The sequence below is a fragment of the Motacilla alba genome, chromosome 1 (genome assembly GCF_015832195.1).
Source record: "Motacilla alba alba isolate MOTALB_02 chromosome 1, Motacilla_alba_V1.0_pri, whole genome shotgun sequence".
Classification (NCBI taxonomy): Eukaryota; Metazoa; Chordata; class Aves; order Passeriformes; family Motacillidae; genus Motacilla; species Motacilla alba.
The window spans coordinates 40,178,191-40,198,715 of record NC_052016.1 but is presented as its reverse complement, the minus strand read 5'-3'; the positions used below and the strand labels follow the sequence as shown (position 1 = coordinate 40,198,715).

Here is a 20,525-nt window from a genome sequence, read left to right as displayed (position 1 = left end):
TTCTGAGTGTTGTTAAAAAAATCTTAGTTTGCATTTAACAAATGCTTTTTTTTTCTATGAGATGACTAAGCATACCCTAGTTGTGCTGATGTCATATTATAGCAGGAACCATGTATGTATAGATGACTGTTTTAGATACCCCGTATAACAGTAAGTAGATGTTTTAATTTATGTATCTATAGCAAATAAGTTAAAAATCACTGAACAAAACACTGATTTTTTTTTTACGTCTCTGTATTTTTCAGGTAGACTGAGAGTAACACGTCTAGGTTACAACAGTATCCCACAAGAAGCATTTGATGGATTGTTCCTAGATATTTCTAAGAAGGCAACCACCAAAAGTGAGTACTAATTCCAGTACCCGGGATGTTTTAATCATGTTTTGTTGTTTAAAATAAAATTATTATGTTTGTAATCTTTCTTGAGGAGATTTCTCTAATTGAAATCATGAGGAATTTTACTAATTTCTCTAGAATGTGTCTATTATTGACCTGTGTCTATTTTTATTAGTTGACAAGGATAATTTGCATCACAGTCTCAGTCATGGATTCATTTCTGCTGTGCCAGGCACTCTACACACATAGACATTCTCTGCATGAAATTACTTACATCTTAGTAGAAATCAAGAAGCTGTGGATAGTGACAGACAAAGGAGAACCATGGATGTGATAAGAAAGTGCTGGTCAGTATGACAGGCAATGCTAATAGCACACCTGCAACCTAGTCCTTGTCAGAGAATTTTAGATGTTGCTACAGAGAAAGAAAGTCACTAGCAAGGTAATGTTACATGTGTTTATGGAGAGCAGCATGAAAGAAAATACAAAAGCACTCAAAATCCAGTGCATAAACTATGGAAAATGACTGGTTGATTGGATGCAGCCAGCTTAATTTTGATAGAAATGGGGAAGGAAAACAAATGCTATATGTGGAAAAATGGCCTTTGTATCCAGGGAATATCATCAGGGCAAATTTACATCTGTGATGTAAGTGACAGAAAGGAATTCTGCTGTAATTGACATGTTCAAAGATAAGGTCTGAGATAAGAGATTTACCTAGATGGGTAGAGAGCAAGGAAAGGCATTATCTGAAGTATGATACACAGATCATACTTTGAATGGTTGTGTGGCTTCAATGTAACTGGGAAGTGGCATCTGGAGTGGACAGGAATATGAGTTGAAGATGATATCAAGGTTACAGGCATGTGACAGGATGGTGGCATTGTCCACAGTGATCAAGAGGGAAGGTTGCTTGGAGATCATTGCTGGGACATCTCAAGCAAAGCTGGCATTATCCAGTAGACAGAACATTACAAGGAAATGGTAGAGAAGCAGAAGCATGAATCAAAGAATCATGGAATACTGGATGTTGGCAGGGACCACTGGAGATTGTCTAGTCACCTTTCAAATCAAAACACACTTTCTTAGAGAATGTTGCTGAGGGATGATATTTAAGAACTTTTCACCCCGACCTGAAGGGCTGGGGCACCTGTGGCTCCTGCCATATAAAGAAACAGCAAATGTTCACCTCAGCCTGGGAATCTTGACATGAATGATGAATGGAGAGAAAGAAATGCCTGTTAATATTAAAACTACAAGTACAGTAGGAGGAGTTCTAAAAGTCAAAGCCATGAATATAAAGTGATATTTAAATGAAATTGATGCAGAATTATGTGTACGTGCAATACAAAATGAAAATGATTAGTGAACACCAGTGCTTTAATCACCAGCACTACACAGATTCTGGCGTAAGAAAGAAGAGGCAGTTCCCAAAGCATGAAAATTTTGCCTACGAGTCATGTCCTGGACTTTGTTCTTTACTCCTTAGAGAGAAACCATGTACTCCTATAAGGAATTAAATTGCTTTTTTTTCCTCATAATCTTAGAATCATAGGAAGGTTTGGGTTGGAAGAGACCATAAATATCATTTAACTCCAATCCTCCCCTGCCATGGGCAGGAAAGTATTAGGGCTGGTGTGAGCTGAAATGTTGTGTCTGTAGCAAGAGTTCAAAAAGTTAACCCCCCGAGAAAGATTTCACTGCAAGATAATGACTAGGCATAAAAAACAAAGAAAGAAAAAGGGGAAAAGAGAAAGAAAAAAAGTGTTTTCAAAGCCAAGGTTTCATAGTAAGTGGTAACAGTATAATGAGGTGATAGAAAACTGAGTGAAGTAAGGAAAAGAAGAGGAAATCTTTAAAGTAATTCTTCTCAAATTGCTGGGAGTCGCTGCACATGACAAGCTCTCTATTAAGAGACAAGAATTTCAGAGGATATGTCTAAATAGCTTTTTACTGAAGGTGAATTCTTACTCATTAATGTAATCTGAAGACTTTCATTACAAAATGCTACTCATTGCAAAATGCTGTTTTTACAACCATGATGCATTTGATAACCCTTTTGCTACCAGGAGATCTGAGTAGTGACATATGGTCAAAGAGTCAATTATAGAATCCAAATCAGTTATTTCCTGTAGAATCACAGAATTTTTCCCCAGTTATGTCCAGCTGGGTAGTGGAGTCAGTCATGCCAGCTATGAGGCACATTTTCCCCTCAAGGAGTCTTTCCAGAGCTGCTTCAAAGGTATGCCATACTAGCTGGTCCAGTACTATCTGGGAAGTCTTGGAATTATGTAATGTTTGAGGATAGAAAGGTTCTCAAAGATCTCATTCCTAAACCCCCTTCCATGAGCAAGGATGCTTTTCACTAGGCCAGGTTGCTCAAAGCCCCATCCAATCTGGCCTTGAGTGCTTCCAGTGATGGAGCAGTCACAGCTTCTCCAGGCAACTTGTGGGTGTGCTCCATCACTCTCACAGGAAATAATTTTTTACTAATACCCAATTTAAACCTCACCTCTGCCAGACTAAAGCCATTCCCTCTTGTCCTGTCCCTCCATGCCATTGTCAAAAGCCCCTCTTTCAGCTCTCTTGTAGCCCCCTTCTGGAAGGAGCTCTAAGGTCTCCCTGTAGCCTTCTCTTCTCCAGGCAGAACAACCCGAACTTGATCAGCCTGTCTCTTCTCACAGGAGAAGGTCTCCAGCCCTCTAAACACCTTTGTGTCCCTCTTCAATGCACACACAAGATGAATATGAACAGTACAAATAGCAGGGTCAGTTATTTTACTCTCTCATTAAAAGTAACAACATGCCTCAGGGTATATAGAGCGTTTCTCAGGAGCCGCCAACATTGATCTGGAAACAGGATGATTTTTGGAGCTGCTGTCCTCTTGCAGCTCTCAGTGGAAACTGTAGCTCATTGCTGATCAGACTGCTCTTCTCATTCAGGTGAGAAAGATGGCATTAGGTAGTTGGCATTGGATACCCAGCTTGAAAACACTGATTGTTGTTGTTGGCTGTCATGCTATTCTGCTGCAACCTGTGCACTCTTTTCCTTTATATTTTCCTGTTAAACCATAAGGCAACTCTTATGTCTTTGGGGACTTTTGCAAGCACTTTATATTGATAAAGTTTTAGGAATAAGTTTTTGTAAAAATCCACTTGTCCCAACAAATTAGAAACTGCTAAACAATGTGTATGTGTTTTCAAATTTCCTTAAGTCCCCTGTCTTCTTAGCCGTGATCAACCTGTCACCAAAACTGTATGGCATATCTTCTTGTTTACACTACAAATACAAGATAAGCATCTTTAGCAACTGTATATTTATGCAGCATCTAACACGTTGTGCTCATGATACACTCAAAGCCTCCAGGTGCTATAACCATAGAGGTGTTACACAATCATGGGGAGCTTCTCATTTTTCCCACAAGGCATCTTGTTTCAACCCACAATATAGAGAGACATCCTTCTAAAAGGTACTATTTATTCAAATCAATGTCACACAGTGTAAATTAAGCATTGATACTTACATCTTATTCTCTGAGTTACCAGATCATATTTTTTCTCGAATAACACTTGAAATTTGGCTCAAGGTTCCAGAGGTATGATAGAAGAGCCTTGTCTTGGAGACTACTAGATTAATTCTTTACTTAGTTAGTTATGTATTCATTTGCTTATTTATTTTTGCTGTCAAGTGCATCAGTTTCCATAAACCTTTCTCCTCCCATTATTTTAGCAGAGGAGGAACTAGAAGACAATAGGAAGGCTGTAATTAGGAACTTGGCTGTGGAGTATGCAGCAGGTGGGGGGTGGCTGTAGAAACCAGTATGAACTCAAACGTTTATTACAGGAACTGTTTGTACATTGTCTGTCAACCGTTTTCTCCCTGTTTAGATCTGCAAGTGAATTGCAGATGCATTTCTTTGACACATCGGATCTTGCTTTTCTTTTGCTTTGCTGCAGAAATCTATTTTCAGCCCAGTTTTTTTCTTCCTGTTGTGACACGCAGGAGATGTGATCTCACACCCTCCAAAGAAACGATACACAACAGCAAAGAAATGGCAAAGATCCCATCATTACATTGTTTGGAAAAAGTGGTAACTTCATAGTGGTGGAACTGCCTTAAGCTGCAGATATAGTGTATCTCAGAGAATAAGGGATACTTATTGCTCATCTCCTTGTAGGTTTAACAAATACACCAAAATATCATAGCATTTTCCTTCTGAAAACCATGGTGCTGTGTGGTGAGCATAACATAGGCTTAACCCACAGCCTGTAAGTGCAACAGCTTTTAGCCTTACCCCCCACCTCCATGAACAGGCTGAGCCATCCCGATGCTCTGGCACAGTTTTACTGCTTTTATGATCTTACAGAGTTTCACTGAGGGCTTTTTTGTGTATCTCTGGATGATCTCATATGTACTTTATAGACCTATCTAACAGTGCCATGCACACGGCCCACACAGCTTGTATGTGCTGCTGTCACAGCCAGTGACTACAAACAGCACAGATGCTTCAGTGAGAGCTGTGCATCCTCAGTTCCCTCTCCATGCCTGCGTATCTTCCCCTTGCAGCAGATGTGTAGCTCCTATAAGCACTGTGCCATTGTCCTAGAGCTGGCCAGAACCCCACTGTGCCATGGCCAAAGCTCTTTGACACCCCTTACTTTGCAGCCTGGATTGAGTAGCACAGCCCATGGTGGCACGTGCCACCCCTGGGGACTGTGTGCAAACCCTTGTTTGTCACCCACAGCCATGGTACAGAGAGCTAACTTATTGAGGACTCAAGGTAGCTATGCATCCAGGGATTTTCATCCCAGTTTTCTTTTCATAAAACCATAAAATCATAGACTAACAGAATGGTTTGGGTTGGAAGGCACCAAGAAGACTGTCTAGTTCCAAACCTGTGCCATGGGCTGGGACACCTTCCCCTAGACCACGTGGCTCAAAGCCCCATCCAGCCTGGTCTTGAACACCTCCAGGGATGGAGGAGTGACATCTTCACAGCCTTTGCCAGTGCCGTACTACTCTCGTAGTGAAGAATTTCTTTCTGATACCTAATCTCACCCTGCCCTCTATCAGTCTGAACAATTTCCCCTTGTCCTGTCCCTCCTCACTTTGTCAAAAGTCCCTCTCCAACTCTCTTGTAGCCCATTTAGGTACTGGAAGATGCTTTTGCTCGCTCATGATAGCTGAGGTAAACTCACTTTGTTCATGGCAAAGCTTTGAAATGTTGATCCAATGTAGACTTGTTTTAATTTACAGATTCTCATTAGACATTGACTTTTAGGGTGAGGTGACAGTGGGGTGAGGGAGCAAAATTTGCTTTGGGGCACATAAGCATACTTTCCATTTTGCAGGAGAGTATGAAATGTTTCTGTGTGAAAAAGCAGAGCTTTTTCATCTGATTTTAATGCTAATTTTGCAACTGTGTCTGACTGTCCTCAACTCTGCTGCTGGGGAAGTTTATATTTTGTGTGCATTCTCACCAGGGTTAAGAAGCCTCTGCATGTTGTCAGGCAAAACAAACAACAAAGTGAGTAGGGGCATTCATTTCTCATGCAACAGGATAATCCAAACAGCAAAAGTATGGAAAAATAATTGAAAGTGAGTTACAGGATCTGTCTTCACCTGGTGCAAGAAAGCACCCTTGAGTACTGTTGCGGCAAAACTGTTCAGCATGTGTTTAGCTCCTGTGAGAAGTCCTGTTAAGCCCTAAATTGAAGGACAGGCTTAAATACAGAAGACAATTTAAAATATACTTCCACAGGTGAGATTCTTCCCCAGTTCCATTTTGTAATAACAACCAATTATAATAACGGACAGTCATCAGTTTGGTAAGGTTTAGTGCCTTAGAAGTAGAGCAGTCTCTTTTTTTGCTCTATTGCTAATTTTTAAATAGTTTATTTTCTTGTGTTGAATGCCAAGCAGACACAGCTCTTACCTGATCTAGGCAGAGAAATAAATTCTTTATTTTGTGAGACTTAAACTGTTAGTTAGGAATGGACTAGTCTGACTGAGCTGAAACTACCATCCTGAACACATGTGTGCTAATAATATTAGCAATATATATAAATAATATGTGTGTAGGTAGCTCTTACACTGTTGGTATATTGCCAGTATATTAACATAACATGGCATTGTTGTTAAGATAACTTCACTGGGTTTTAATAGAGATATCAGCACCTATGAATTACAGGCCAGCTCAGAAAAGACAAGTTCCATGCAACCCTGTTCACAAGGATCTTCCCAGTGTAGCTGGACCAACAAACACAAGTGCTTATGAGAACAGCAGCCAAAGTACAGAGAATCCAAAGCCTGGAGAAATGTTTTTCTGAGCTGGACATCTGCCTCAAGGAGGATTGTTCATCCCTGCATGATGAAAACAATTTGTTTTCTTCAAGGATTGCTAAATGCAAGGTACTTATAGGGAGGGGCAGGCGGCTGCATGCCTGAGGCATGCACTCAGACCTACAGACCATTCAGTCCTTTTGAGAAAATAAAAATTGGCTTGGCCAACCTCATGCAGAGTTGCTGTCCTGTTTGAGGCAAACACACAATTCACCTGCAATCCTCACTTTTTGCTGTCTGTGCCAGAGAACTGACACTTTCATGTGTAATTACCAGGCATTAAGGAATAATTCTTCTGTCTGTCCCACCAAGGACAGCACAGAAGAGGCTCCCCAGGGAGCTTCTTCAACAAGCAAATGCCACTGTTTATATTTACAGGATCCTAATACACCCATATTAGACTGTGTATAAATGACATGGCTCTGCTAGGAAGTGCTTAGCTTCAGAATTTGCTCCAAGGGCTGTTCCCAGTTAGACTCAGCCACACCCTGAAAGATGTTGGCAAAATAGCTTTACTGTTCATAAAGCATATGCTCTGGAGTCACAGATGATGGACCTGATGAGGTAAAAAGATCTGAAAGGACATTTTAGCACTTCTGCACACTTCCTTATGAAGAAGACCATCTTTGATCCTGAGAGCCTGAGGACTGAGTTTCAAGCTGCCATTTATCAAGATAGTGTTTTTGAGTTTCTCTTTATTTTCTTAATTCTATTGCGGGTGTTTTTTTTAAATTTTAATGATGTGACATTTGCCAGGGAAAACATTTTCAGCAATAAATCTCATCAAAATCTCCACCAAAACCTCATCTATTGCTTGACATTAATTTCAATCCTTTCCACTGCAGCTGTCTCCCTGCAGGTTTCATCTTTATGCTGCAAGACAGGGATTTGCTCATCCTGCTCCACTGCTCTCAGAGCAGCCTCTGGGTATTACATGGTAGTAGGGCACAGGGGAAAGTTTTTATTTTTGTAGATAAATGCAGTGGCATAATTTTCACATTATTGCCCCTTGTTTAATCTTTTGATCTCTTTAACCAATTCCTTACCATTCCTTGGTGATCTGTTAACACACTTACCCAACTAGCAGAAGTTCCATTTAGTCTGGGAATAGATCCACGGGCAGAACTGTATTTCTTGTTTTCAATTGCCCTGCTTATGTAGAGAGTCTACAACAGCCACCTCTGTTCCATTGGCTTTTGGAGAAGGGACACTGTCTCTCTCCCTCTCACTGCACTGGCCAACCGTGGTAAAAGCAAAAACCATGTGTGCCATGACAAAAGTGAACAGCACATGTGCAATGACATGGTTTTCTCTTTGGACAGGAGAACTGTGTAGCTGCAGCATTGAGCTCTCCAGAGAAGAAAGCAGGAGATCTGCTGTAGGGGGTCAAAGAGCTGATGACATCCTAAAAACCATCCTCCCAGGCATTATGCTGTTAACTTGTTTGGGAAATTAAATCAATTTGCAAGCACATGCAATGACTGTAAAACTGAAATTCCTAAAAATGTTAACATTGAGATTTGCTGGCAAGACCTTGGGGCAGCAGACAGGCACCTCTGGGGCACCTCTCAGAGGAGAATTCGGCTTTCTGCCTGGACTTACTACATTCCTCTTCAACAAAATGTGTGAACTGGACCTGTTAAATGTTGGAAATACAGCAGAGGAATAGCCCAAAGAAAAAAAACGAGAAAAAAAAAAGAAAAAAGTGAGCTTGTTTGTTTCTTTCCTCAGTATTTTAAAGCCTGTAGTTGTCATCCAGAGGGAAAGCTGAAGGAATGACCTGGGACACAAATTGCTTTTTGATGGCATGACTTGCTGAAGTGATGAAATGCATGACGTTTCTTGACACATACATATTCTTAGTAGCTGCTGATGAGACAGGATGAGTGGTAGTGCAAACATTTGCCAACTTGGGGATGACTTCTGATAAGGAAGGTATGCAGAGTTATCTTCCAAGTCTGTCACAACCAGGCACGTATGTAACTGAGAACAGTGGTGGGTGTTCATTTTCCAAGGACACCTCAAAAATTGTGTCCAAAAAACCCACAAATCGTGTCACTGGAACCCTTTCTGAGTCATGATCATCTTGGAGTGCTGACCATTCATGTTGGGAATGCAGAATGTAGGCTGGAGATTTACAATACTAAGCAGCAGGATATGGATTTAGGAGTTGACTCTGGGCTTCGGTTTGAAAAATGGTTGTTTGTTTCCCCCTGAGATGTTTTTCCATAGTCCTGCCAGAGGAATTGTCAATTTCACAGCTTTCTGAGACAGCTTGGACTTTCTGGGGAGACACCTGTGTCTATTTTTCCTCTTGTTCTTTGGCCATTTCCTTTATTTTTCCAGGCATGCCTCCAAACACTTCGAGTGCATTTTGAGTCTTAGGTCAGTTACTCCGTGGTGAAAATAAATGTATTTAGAAAATCATCTGGATATCTAGATCAAATATTTTTAAAAAACTACTGCCCTTCAGCTCACCAAAGCCTGGACCACTTTTGTCTCCTTTATTTTCTTTATGACCTTTAAAAAAATTTTCATATGTAAAGGTGGCTGCTGTCAGACTAACGATACTTCTCCTATCTGTGTGTTTCTGTTGCTGGAGGATGCTAATAGCAGAAGAGAGATAATTGTGCTTTAATTGGGTTCTGCTTGTTCAAAGAAGGAGAGGGTAAGGGATGCTTCTTGGTTCCCATGGCCTTGTAGGTAAGTTTCCATATAATGCCAATTAACAGCCAAATAAGGAGTATGCAAAACAGGTGAAAACTGCTCTCACCAGGAATCATTCTTTTGTGGCTAAGCCAATAGGGCCTTCAACCAAGGGTGCTCTTTTTGCTGCTGGAGTTTCCCTTGATTTTTTTTATTGCATTTTGCATAAGCTTTGCTGATGAATGGTTCAAGTCTAGAAAAGTTTAAGATAACTGTGACAGGGGAGATTGCCAATTGTACATATATATATATATATATATATATATGTATGTATATATGTGAGCGTATGTGTACACTTGCCAAGAGTAGAAAGGAAAGTCAAATTAAGTTATTTTTCCCTGTATGAGTTATTTTTATTTTGTTTTTATTTCAAAGGGAGCTATTGTGTCTGGGGAGAGGTCAAGGGGTTTTTTCTTCTCTTTTTATGCATTTTTTTTCTTTATCCTTGTTTGTTAGTTTTAAGGGTAATTATTCACCAGGGCCTTTTCAACTGTCAAATGCAACAAAAGATAATCCGGCCTCTTCTCTTCCCTGCCCCCACACTCGCCTTTTCCTTCAACAAAAGCAGCCTTTCTTGGGAATGGTCGTCATTTCACAGGGATCCTTCTTCATCCCACAAATTAGGAATGCTCTCCTACTTTATATCGAAATGACCTCTTACAAATGCAGGGAGACTCGGGATGTTGCAGCTGATGCTCTGCCCTGGCTGATGTTGCCCATCAGTACTTGCCAGCTTGACAACTTAATGCTCTGAGCACTTTCTTTTCCTTCAAGCAGGATTTCTAACTTACTACAAGAATTGTTTATCAATTTATCTACAATGCACAACCCGGCATTAATCAGTCTCCATCTAAAGGGCTGTCCGTAATAAGTGACTTGGGTTTGCAGCTGCATTTGACATTTGGGATAAGCTCTCTGACTTTCCTAATTGTGTTTTCTTTTTTCTTCATGACTTTCAGCTCCTTGCTATTGAGGAAGCACATAGAGAAAAGAGCACTGCTCAATGCCAATGCATTTTGCAGAAAGAATTATGGTCCTTATAAACAGATCAATATATGCCAATCTCCAGCTTCATATAAATATTTGCTTAGATAGTAAATTGATCTTGTCCTTGATTTGCCATAATTTAAGTCTATGAAGCTATAATCAAGACTCCTTGATAATAAAAAGAACCCATCAGCAATTATACTCATTCACTTCCCCATATTCAAGGCTATTTCAGCATTTTACTGATAAACTTCTGTTTTCAATCAAATTCGCAACATAAAAATCAACACTGCACACCAGTTAATGATCTTGGAGTGCTTCGTGTGTGGCATTTTGAAGTTATATCAGTGTGGAGATAGGAGTGATTTCTCAGGGACTTTATTAGATATGGAAAAAAGATTTTGCTAAAACTGTACCTAAAACCTTCTGTCAAAACTCAAACTGAGTATGATTCTTGTGGATTTAAATATACTTTTATATTTCTGAAAGTTTCCAGTAGCCAAATTTCTTGGAAACAGGAGCATCTAGGGATACCTAGCATCTAGGAGTACTTCTATCATGTATTTCTTACACCATAATCCCTTAGCAATTTTTTATGAAACTATCTGCTAATGTGAGTTAGTGTGAGAGCTTTTGCACTAAATACTAGACTCCTTATCCCTAAATGTTTTTGTTCTACGTAAAAGGAAATGGATAGGAAAGTGTGTTTGTTAAGAAATGTTATTTCTATTTTGCAAGGCAAGTGTGGTCTGAGGAAAATATGTATTCTTACAGTGTCACAGAGGAAGCATTTTAAGGAAATAAAGTGAAACATGCCAGGGTTTATTCTGGTCCTGATTGCAGTAGTTTGGACTCCTTCCTTTCAGCAGATCTATACCTACATATATATATAATAAGAACTCAAAGGAAGGCATATTACAGTAACCACTATTAGGAATAGACTTGTAGGTAGATGCTGGTAAGGACATTAGATGGCAAGTGTCATGGGTTATACTCACTGGAGCAAAGGGTTAAAATCCCTTCACTTTGAAAGTGACTGTGTGCCTGGCCACAGGATAAAGTTCTGTGTCCTTATGCTTGTTCAAGGTGGACATTGCTGTTACTTTGAGTCATGGCATTTTCAAAGTTAACCCATTGTTGTGGTTTAGCTCTGGTAGGCAGCTAAACCCTACACAACTTCTGGCTCACTTCCCCATGTGGGATGGAAGAGAGAATTGAAAGAGTAAAACTGTAAAAGCTCATGAGTTCTGATTAAGATCATTTAACAGGCAAAGCAAAACGAAATAAGAAATCCATGCACTACTTCCATCAGATGTTTGGCTAGACCTAAGAAGTGAGGGTTCCATCACATGTTTCTTGGGAAGACAAGCGTAGCACCATACTAGTTGCACCATACCATGGAGAACTCTATCCTTACAAAAAATTTTATCCATCTCCAAAACTCTCTCCATCACCAAAATTTTTTTTGGACTAGACATTGCTTCACCATGACATATCCTAGCATTGGAAACATCTATCCTCATCCATAACCATTAAACCAGCCTGAGAGTTCTGTACAAATAGGTGCATTAACTTATCCTCTGAGTCCCTCCCAATACCTTGTTTATCATGTATAGATGCACCGATTTTTAAAATGGACTTATGTTGGGAGTGCTGTACAACACATGCTGAAGAAAATCACTCTTTTAAGTAAAGAACTACATGTGCAAATAAAAGGTTTGGGTAGGTCAGAATATTACATAAATAGTGAACAAAAGTATAATTAAGTCAAGGGATAGCCTTCACACTTTCATTCCCGTTAAAGATTCATGGGGATTTTTATAACCAAATAAATTCTGGCTTGATTCCTCATTTGGAATTCTTTCAAACTCCGCTATACCCTTATAATCTTTGCTAATTCAGAAAAATATCTGCATAGGATTTCCTTTTCCTCTCTAAACTGGCATTAGCATCCTATATGGATGAAATACATATTGTATAGTGCAGAGTGCACCTGTGCTCACCACACTTAAACTACTGCTTGAGTAGCTCATATTTCCAAAGAAGCCTGGAGCATCCAAAAACATTAGCAACCCAAAGGCATCATGGTCTCCTAGAGGAAGACAAATAGAATTAGACCTATTTTACCGATAAAACTGAGGTTATTTTCCAGCTGATGTCTGAAAGTAAGTGCCTAAGTCAATACTTTCAGCTGCAAAATTATCTCAGCACTGATGGCCTATGGCACTGGCTCTTTGCCTTTGCTTTTGGTACCCAGACATTCAGCTCCTACCATCCCTTTCTCTGTCACCCATGCTGGCTGTCACAATGTTTCAGGCTTAGTTGTCAGGAGAGCAGAGGCCTGTGGTAATCATAAAAACCTGGCAGATGTTCAGCACCTTCTGAGTCTATTTAATGTCTGGATTTGTGCATAAATTGAATGCGACTTTTCTCTGATTGTCACCTAAATTTTCTGCAGACAAATGAGTTCAGACCAGAAAAATAAGAACTGGAGAGGGATATGGAAGCATTTGCCTACTTGGTCTGCGAAAGGCCTTACAAAATGTTTTGTTGATAAAGTGAACAAATTTCTATTTAAGACCTGGACTCTAAATCAAAGAAAACACATGGAAAAGTACCTAATAAGCAGCACTCATTATCAGTTTATCAATGGCTTCATATTCTCATACTCTGTTTCTTTTATCAGTCCCACCAATACCTGGAGCCAACAATGATATGTGGAGTTTTCCTTTGAGATTAATTGCCACCTCCTTATGGCTGATCATTAAAAACAAAATTCAGTCTAAAAATAAAAGTTGAATACTGTGTATTTCCATAGGAAAAGCAAGTGAAATAATTTTAATGTTAGTTTCTATGCCAGCATGCTGAATGCAGTCCAGAGTTGCTGCCCAGGGGAGAAAAAATGAATTTTGCCCAGCAATTAACGACTGGGGATATCTGTACTGGGTGCTGTATAGACATGTGTGTCACATCACATCAGCACAGCCGTCCTGCCCCGTGCGTGCCTAACCCTGCTTCCCCTTGCTTGAGGGTCGTCTCCCAGCAGTCATGGTGGCACCAGAGATTAAAAATTCAGCTGCACAATAGCAGGTGGAAGGCTTTATTTTCTACTGACATTAAAAAAAAAAATGTATGTAATAAAGGCAGTTCCTTTCTGTGTTGCTCCTGCCATGGTCAGCAGTTGTCAGGGTGGAAAGGTGGAAGTGATGAAGGATTATCATCTCTTGCATGAATGGTGGCGTCTTCTTTCTTAGAGCAGCTGCATAGCCCTTGGGAACTAAACAAGAGGAAAGAGATGTGTCCAGAAGTAGAGATGTGACACATAGGAGAGCAACTGAAGAGCAGTCCCTTCCAGCTAAACCGTCCTGTTTATTTTTTCTTTTTTCCATAAAAAATTTATAACCATTTTTAGTAGGATTTCACTGACCCCTCTCTGATTACAATTAACAGTGGATTTCCATTTTTCACAATACAGTAAAATAATGAATAGATGAGTTACAGCCTGGGATCACCCTGGTTGTCCCTACTTCAGGCAGTACATCTCACATAAAAAACTCCTAAGTGTCTCTTTAAAACTTCATAAAGAAAAGGAATTTTAAATGTTCAGTTCCTCTCATCTTTAGTGAACAAATAAAACAGGATGGCTGAATTGAATACAAAAGTGTAACTTTTTATTTTCTATACATTAGGGGAGTCTAGAAAACTAGCAAGATGCAGTTGTCTTGTGAGATTAATCCTATTTTTTACATCCCTTGGATATAGATATAGACACCTCCAGAGGAGAATCATAGATCATTATGGGAGGAAACCACCCTCAGGAACTTCCATTCTGTCTGTACCCTTAAGTGGAAGAAAATCCGTATTTTCATACCTAGGTACATCAGCCAGATTGGGTGAGATGGAGCTGAGCCTCATGTTGCCCAAAGGCAGCGTAGGTGTGAACACTGCCTTGGTGTCTTCATGGAAGAATTTATGTCAGAAAACATGCTTAAGTTCATTGATTCTAACTGTTCTTTGCATCCCTGAAGACAAAGCCCACCACCTTATCCTGTGCCGCTAGCTGCACAGCCAGTGCTGAAGGAATGCCATCTCTCAGTTACCATATGGAAAAATCATTTAAAATTAACCTTAAGGCTTCTTGATGAGTGTTGTATGCTGGCTGATTGAAAAAAAAAAAAATAGAAGCGATGGGCTAATGGGTGTATTAATCAAAGCAGGACACACAACTTGAGAACATTAAGATAAAGGCCTCCTTTCAAATACAGAGAAGGTGAGGTCAAGGCCAGCTTGTTATTCTTTCATACTTAATGACTTTTAAGGCGATGCTATGCAAAGGGTGGAGAATTGGTGCAACTCTGAATAGATTACCCAAAAAAGGAGACTAGAATAAAACTAAAAGCACTAATAATGCCAGAATATTGTGATATGAAAACCTGTGCTTTTCAAAGTATGGTCTTTAAAAATATAGAGGAATTAAACTTGGTTTTGAAGTCCTGTATTTCATACATTTGTGTGCTCATTCCAGGGAAGCACATTATCGGGACATATTAAACTGAAAATGTTTTTTCAGTTTAATAGACTAATAATATACTGGCATGGTGATCTTCCCAGATGGTTAATAACTCATGTGGGCTTGTTGAGTACTTAAAAGATCCATCAAAATTTTGGGACCTGAGAAATTAGGCAGATTAAAAAAAAAAAAAAAAAAAACCAAAAACACTTGGCAGTTCATAGAAGTTGAATTTGCCATGCCTTGTATTTTAGGTCTCGGCAGTGCAGACATCCACATTTTGGCCAGTCACTCTGGACTTTATCTACTGACAGTGAAGGGAAACAGCCTTCTGCAGAGCTCCTTAGGTGATGTATTTTATATGTGTGCATTAGGATAAGATGAATTGCACCTGTAAATCCCATGAAGATACTGATACCACAGACATTTTAATGAGGGTGGAAAATTTACCCCCTTTTCATTATTTGAACTGAGGTCTTATGTTATCTTGTCACAGATTTGCAAACTCTGTCATCTACCTTTGCCATGTTGATAATGCATCTTCTAACCCAAATAAATACAAGTGTCCATCTTTGATGTCCAATTACACTGAAGAGTAAAGCTTGTGCTTTTGTTCTTTATCTCAACATTGTTCTTTTACCTCACAGGAGGCTCAATACTAATAATCAGTCCTGTTCCCCATAAATTTAAGACACAGTAACCCCTGCCTAAGTGTGTGGGAGTTCAGGTCATTCTTTGCTTCCCAGGAATGGGCTGCCAGGAAGGAGAGATCTCAAGGAGTTGGAGAGTTTGAGGGACTCACATTTTGATGGCCTGAATAAGAATTACAGTAAAAAACCTATTTCCTGAGGAGGTGGGAGAAAATTTCCCTGAATAATTGCCACTTACAAGCGATTTTCCTCTCCACAAGATTTAAAAAGAGGCATTTTTAAATAACATAGCACACCTCCTCTTCAGTTGGGAAGCTGAGACGCAGTGTGAGTAACTGGTTTTGAGAAAGCATTTGCCTGAATCGTTGGTGAAGCTGCAGATAGTACTAAATAAGAATCTACCTCCCAGTAACAAAATTGCTCTTTCTCTGATTACTTTTGTGACCAATCACAAAACCAACACACATTAAGATTTCAAAAAGCTGTGCATTAAAAAAAATGCAAATAGCTAAACTTCTGTAATTCCTTGTAAGTAGTGAAGACTGGATGTGAATTTAAATAGTCTGGGGTGTTAGATAGAAAGATGGATGTCAGAGTGGTTGTGATGATCCAAACTGTGTAGTATTACGGGTTCATGTTTAAAGATGGGGCTGAATGTTGCATGCTGGGGACTGAATTCCAGCTTAAGGATCTCTCTTTCCCACAAGTTCAGTGTGGATATGGTGTCTAGTCCATCACACCTTGCTAAGAAGTGATTTAAGAAGATTCCTCTATGGGTTTTACTGCTGGACATGATACATCTCCTCTGTGGCAACAGAGAAGAGAATTTGTGGGGGCCTCATCCCTGGAAGTGTTCAAACCAGGTTGAATGGAGCAAGCTGGTCTAGCAGAAAGTGTCCCTGCTCATGGCAGCAGGATTGGAACTGAATGATCTTCATAGTCCCTTCCAACCCAAACCATCCTATGGTTCAATGGCAGCAGAAATCAAGGCAGACAAGACATGATCCCAAGGATCATATCCAAACCCTAGACTATCTTGGTCTAATATGCTACATCAGTGTCCAGTCATGTTGTTTAACATTTACATATACCTATAAGGAGTAAAGTCTTAAAAGTAGACACAAACACACACCAAAAAATACAAACCTTTTTGGCATTTATACAGATAAGGCCAATTTTATTGGCAAATATTTTGCTTGGCACAGATTCAGCATGTACTAATAACTTAATAATTTTGGCAGACACACCAATGAAAAATGTTACTGAACCAGACCCAATTATGTGTGTAAAATGTAAACAGTTGTGTCTGCTGGGGATAACTGCAGTATGTTCTCAAGCCATGACTGTGAATTACATATGGTAGATTGGTCTAAATTTGTTTTTGACAAACGACCATCTGATGACATTGTTTTGGGGCCACACTACGGATGGAAGGACATTATCAGCAGAGTGCAATGTTTTGTTCCACATCTCAGGCTAGCTTTCCAGAGTTTGGCAGCTCTGGTAGAAGTTTCAGGCTGGTTTTCTGCTGTTCGCTTTTGGTAGACTCTCCACAGTGTCCTCACACTGAAGTTATAATGAGTTAATTCTTAATAATTATTTCTTATTCTCCATATTAGACATTAGTGAAATAGCTATTTAGGTTATTTCTTACTCTGGAAAAATTCCTATGGCACTGGCAGAAGTGGAAGCTTTGAAAGCACAACAAAGCCCTTTCCTACCTCTTTTATGTACCCATTTTGCTAAGTTGGGTATACATATGCCATCGAAGCTGCCATTCAGCACTCGCAAATGAAAAGCAACTCTGGAACTGCCTAAAAATGCTTTCAGGAAGAATTTGCGTTAAGCTTGGGCTGCAATTAAAGAATGGCCATGCCAAAGGTGGGGTGGATGGGCATTGGAAAAAGAGGGGTAAATAACGAAGCTTTCAGGACATGTCTGTGAGGAGCCCCCTCCAGCCCAGCACCTGGTGAAGCCATCGAGCAGCCCCCCCCACCAGCTTAGATTAAGACTAACAGTGCCACACAGCAGGCTTCTGCTAAAAGCAGTCAAAGAGGGAGAAGTCTTAAAAAGAGCCCTTTCTGATGCATTCAGGTAGAAGAGTGTAAAGTAAATAATGAAGCCGAAGGGCAGCACATAAGAGCAAGACTTTGCATTCCTTTCGTGCCCACTACCACAAGGAGAGCACAGAAAATGAGCTGCTGAAGGATGCCGAGTGCTCTGGTCTGGCTTTACTGAAAGCCGGCGTCAGTGGGGAAAGGAAGTTTGAGTCATTTGGAGCATAGCCTGCCACCAATCTCTGCCCTTATCAGACTTTTCCAGAGAGCCTATAAACTTGCACACTTCAGTAAATGGCATGTTATAAATATGGGTAAGTAACGGAGTTGCAGTGGAAGAGCAAACAGGATGTTATTTATCACCACCTTTCTATGATCAGCATATTCGTATAGAAGAAGTTAGTTATTAGGAGAGGTTATTGACACTGCTTTGTCAGGCTTCATATGAGTAAGCCTAATTTTTAAATAACAATGGCTTATTTATTCAGTCATTCTGAAAATTAAATTTTCAGCAAAAATTCCCTAGCTTGGGAAGTCAATTTACTTCCTTAGCTCTAGAGCAACATTGCATTAATTGTTTTTTTCAGGTATCCACTGACATAAATAGAAAAAACAAAGGAGAATTATTGGTATGATTAGCTGGAAAATGTGGGTTTGGTATTGATTCAATTAGATTTTTATTTTGTGTATAGTTACACACATTGTGAAATACATCTATAATAAGGAATGAAAATTGAACATGTAATAATAATTATATGGCACAGAAAGTAAGGAAATGGCTCACTTCAATGACTTTGAGCCAGGTGATATAAGAAAAAATAAAGTTATGGGTTTGAAGAAGTGTGGTTTAACTTTTTGAATGCTACTGATACAGAATGAGTAATTCTGATACTGTATGATTAATTTTCAGGAAGAGATTCATGAGGAAAGATAACACCACGTCCAAAATTCTTTAAACATAGGAAGTTGTTTGTTTATTGAGAACTTTGGTGCAATCTCTCTCCTCCTCCCTGAATTGATGTATAATAATCTCCAGTGAGTTTTAAATAAACATCTTCATCACCTTGATGCACTTTCCCTTCTGAACAATGTCAATGGAAAGTGGAAAATAATCCAACTATGGGACTTTCCTGAGGTCACACTTTCTGTTTGCTCCTGTGTCCTGAATCTTTACTACATTAGGAAAAAAAATTGAGCCCAAATGACAAGTGCATTGGCCAGAAATTTTCTGTTTGCCTGGTTGGGAACTGATGGGAACTCTCTCTTCATCCTCAGTGCTCAGTGTGTGGAGCAATAAACTGAGCAGCATTGTACATCTGAAAAATAGGTTTCACAGGAATTCTTCCAAAGAGGGATGCAGAGCTGCCTTGAATATTGCACAGTCCATATTCAGAGTTAGGACCCAAAGCAGGAATCTTGGAGAAGCACTCTCAGTGGGATTTCAATGAGGAATAAACACCAAGTCCATTTACTATCACCATCCTGTCATTTGGAGTTTTGAACAACTTTGCTTCTTCCTTGTCCTTCAATATTTATTACTTTAATTTCTCTTATTTCAAAAGACAATTCCTGTCTATTTTCGTTTGCCCAATCCTCCTTTTCAGTACTGACTTACTCCAAATTTAGGTCTCCATTTCCATTGGGCAGACACTTTTCTTCCCTGGTACTTGCATGTTTATATGGAGCTATAAGTTCATGAGGGGACATGAATAATAGATTTTCAAAGGACAAGAAAGAAAATGCTCAAAATGGAGATTAGAAACCTTGAGAGAGCTGTTTTAACACTGGAATATAAATCAGATGTATTTCAATTTAACACATGTAAGGAATTCAGACTGTGGTTTTTTTGGTTTTTTTTTTTTTTTTTTTCTAAATTGTTGTGTAGGACTAGCTGGCTAGTTGCCCTTAATCTGAAAAATAATATTTATCTGTGTATAGGGAGGTATAAAATATGCAGATTAAAAGGGAGGAAATCCAGTGGAGAAAGGTATCAGAAGTAATATGCACTACTCCTTCCTTGACAGACAATTTAATTCATTTCTCTGGGCTGCATACATGATGCAGAGATCATTATAGTGCTTGTTATTTTCTGGCCAATGGTGGGAGAAAACTAAAATTGTACAAAAGTATGAATTGCATTACTTTCCCCCTCTACCATCACGGCAAATTCTGGTGGTTGTAACCCACTCACCTGAGCCATTTAAGTGGGGAACAGTGGCAAAGTCCATCAGGGACATGCAAATATGCAAGGAGCATCTGATTGCACCATGACCTGATAGCACCGTGCAGACATCAATAGACTGATCATCAGTAGGAATCATTTACAACAAGGATGAATCCTGACCCTTTGGAAAAGCTGATATGCTTGGCTAGGCCTACAGCTACACTGTTAGCATATACTTACTATACTGCTTTCTATTTCAAAAAATTTCTAAAAAATCTCCATGCGAGCTGCTCACATGTTGTTGACTGTCCATCCTTTGGGGGTGAGCAGGTTTACAAATAAAAAAATAAATAGTCAGAGAAAGAAATTTTTACCAGATGTAGGAAAAAATATTTTTAACAGAATAATGCTGATGGCTCTTTAAAGGTCACAAAAAAACCCCAAAATCAGACAAATGTAGTAGGACTTTAATCCTCACCTGGAAAAGTAAAAAAAGCACATAACCAGGAAGCTGCATGCAACCAGGTTTGTATCAGAAAGACTAAAAGCTGGCTCAGGAAACACAGAACTGTCAATACCTTCACCAATCATACACAAATTTCAACTCCTCAGATTATTAATTTTTTAAAACCTAAGTCTGACTTTAGATGCCTATTTCATGATTAAATTATTCATCTGCTAGAAGTTCTTGTTCCACTCTGAACAGAATCTGTAGTCTGAGCATACCTCAAATATAAACACACAACTTCCTGATGTGTAAATTTGGGGATCTAA

General features: G+C 39.4%; 1 protein-coding gene across 19 annotated transcripts in view; it reads left to right on the top strand.

The window, feature by feature from the left end:
• The window catches only part of TENM4 (teneurin transmembrane protein 4), a 1,547,018-nt gene that overhangs the window by 1,147,266 nt on the left and 379,227 nt on the right, over positions 1–20,525 (top strand). For all 19 annotated transcript variants that reach the window (XM_038158275.1, XM_038158258.1, XM_038158266.1 and 16 more), the window contains one exon: positions 246–341. The gene's annotated coding sequence lies outside the window, so the exon portion shown is untranslated. The remainder of the gene's footprint in view (positions 1–245; positions 342–20,525) is intronic.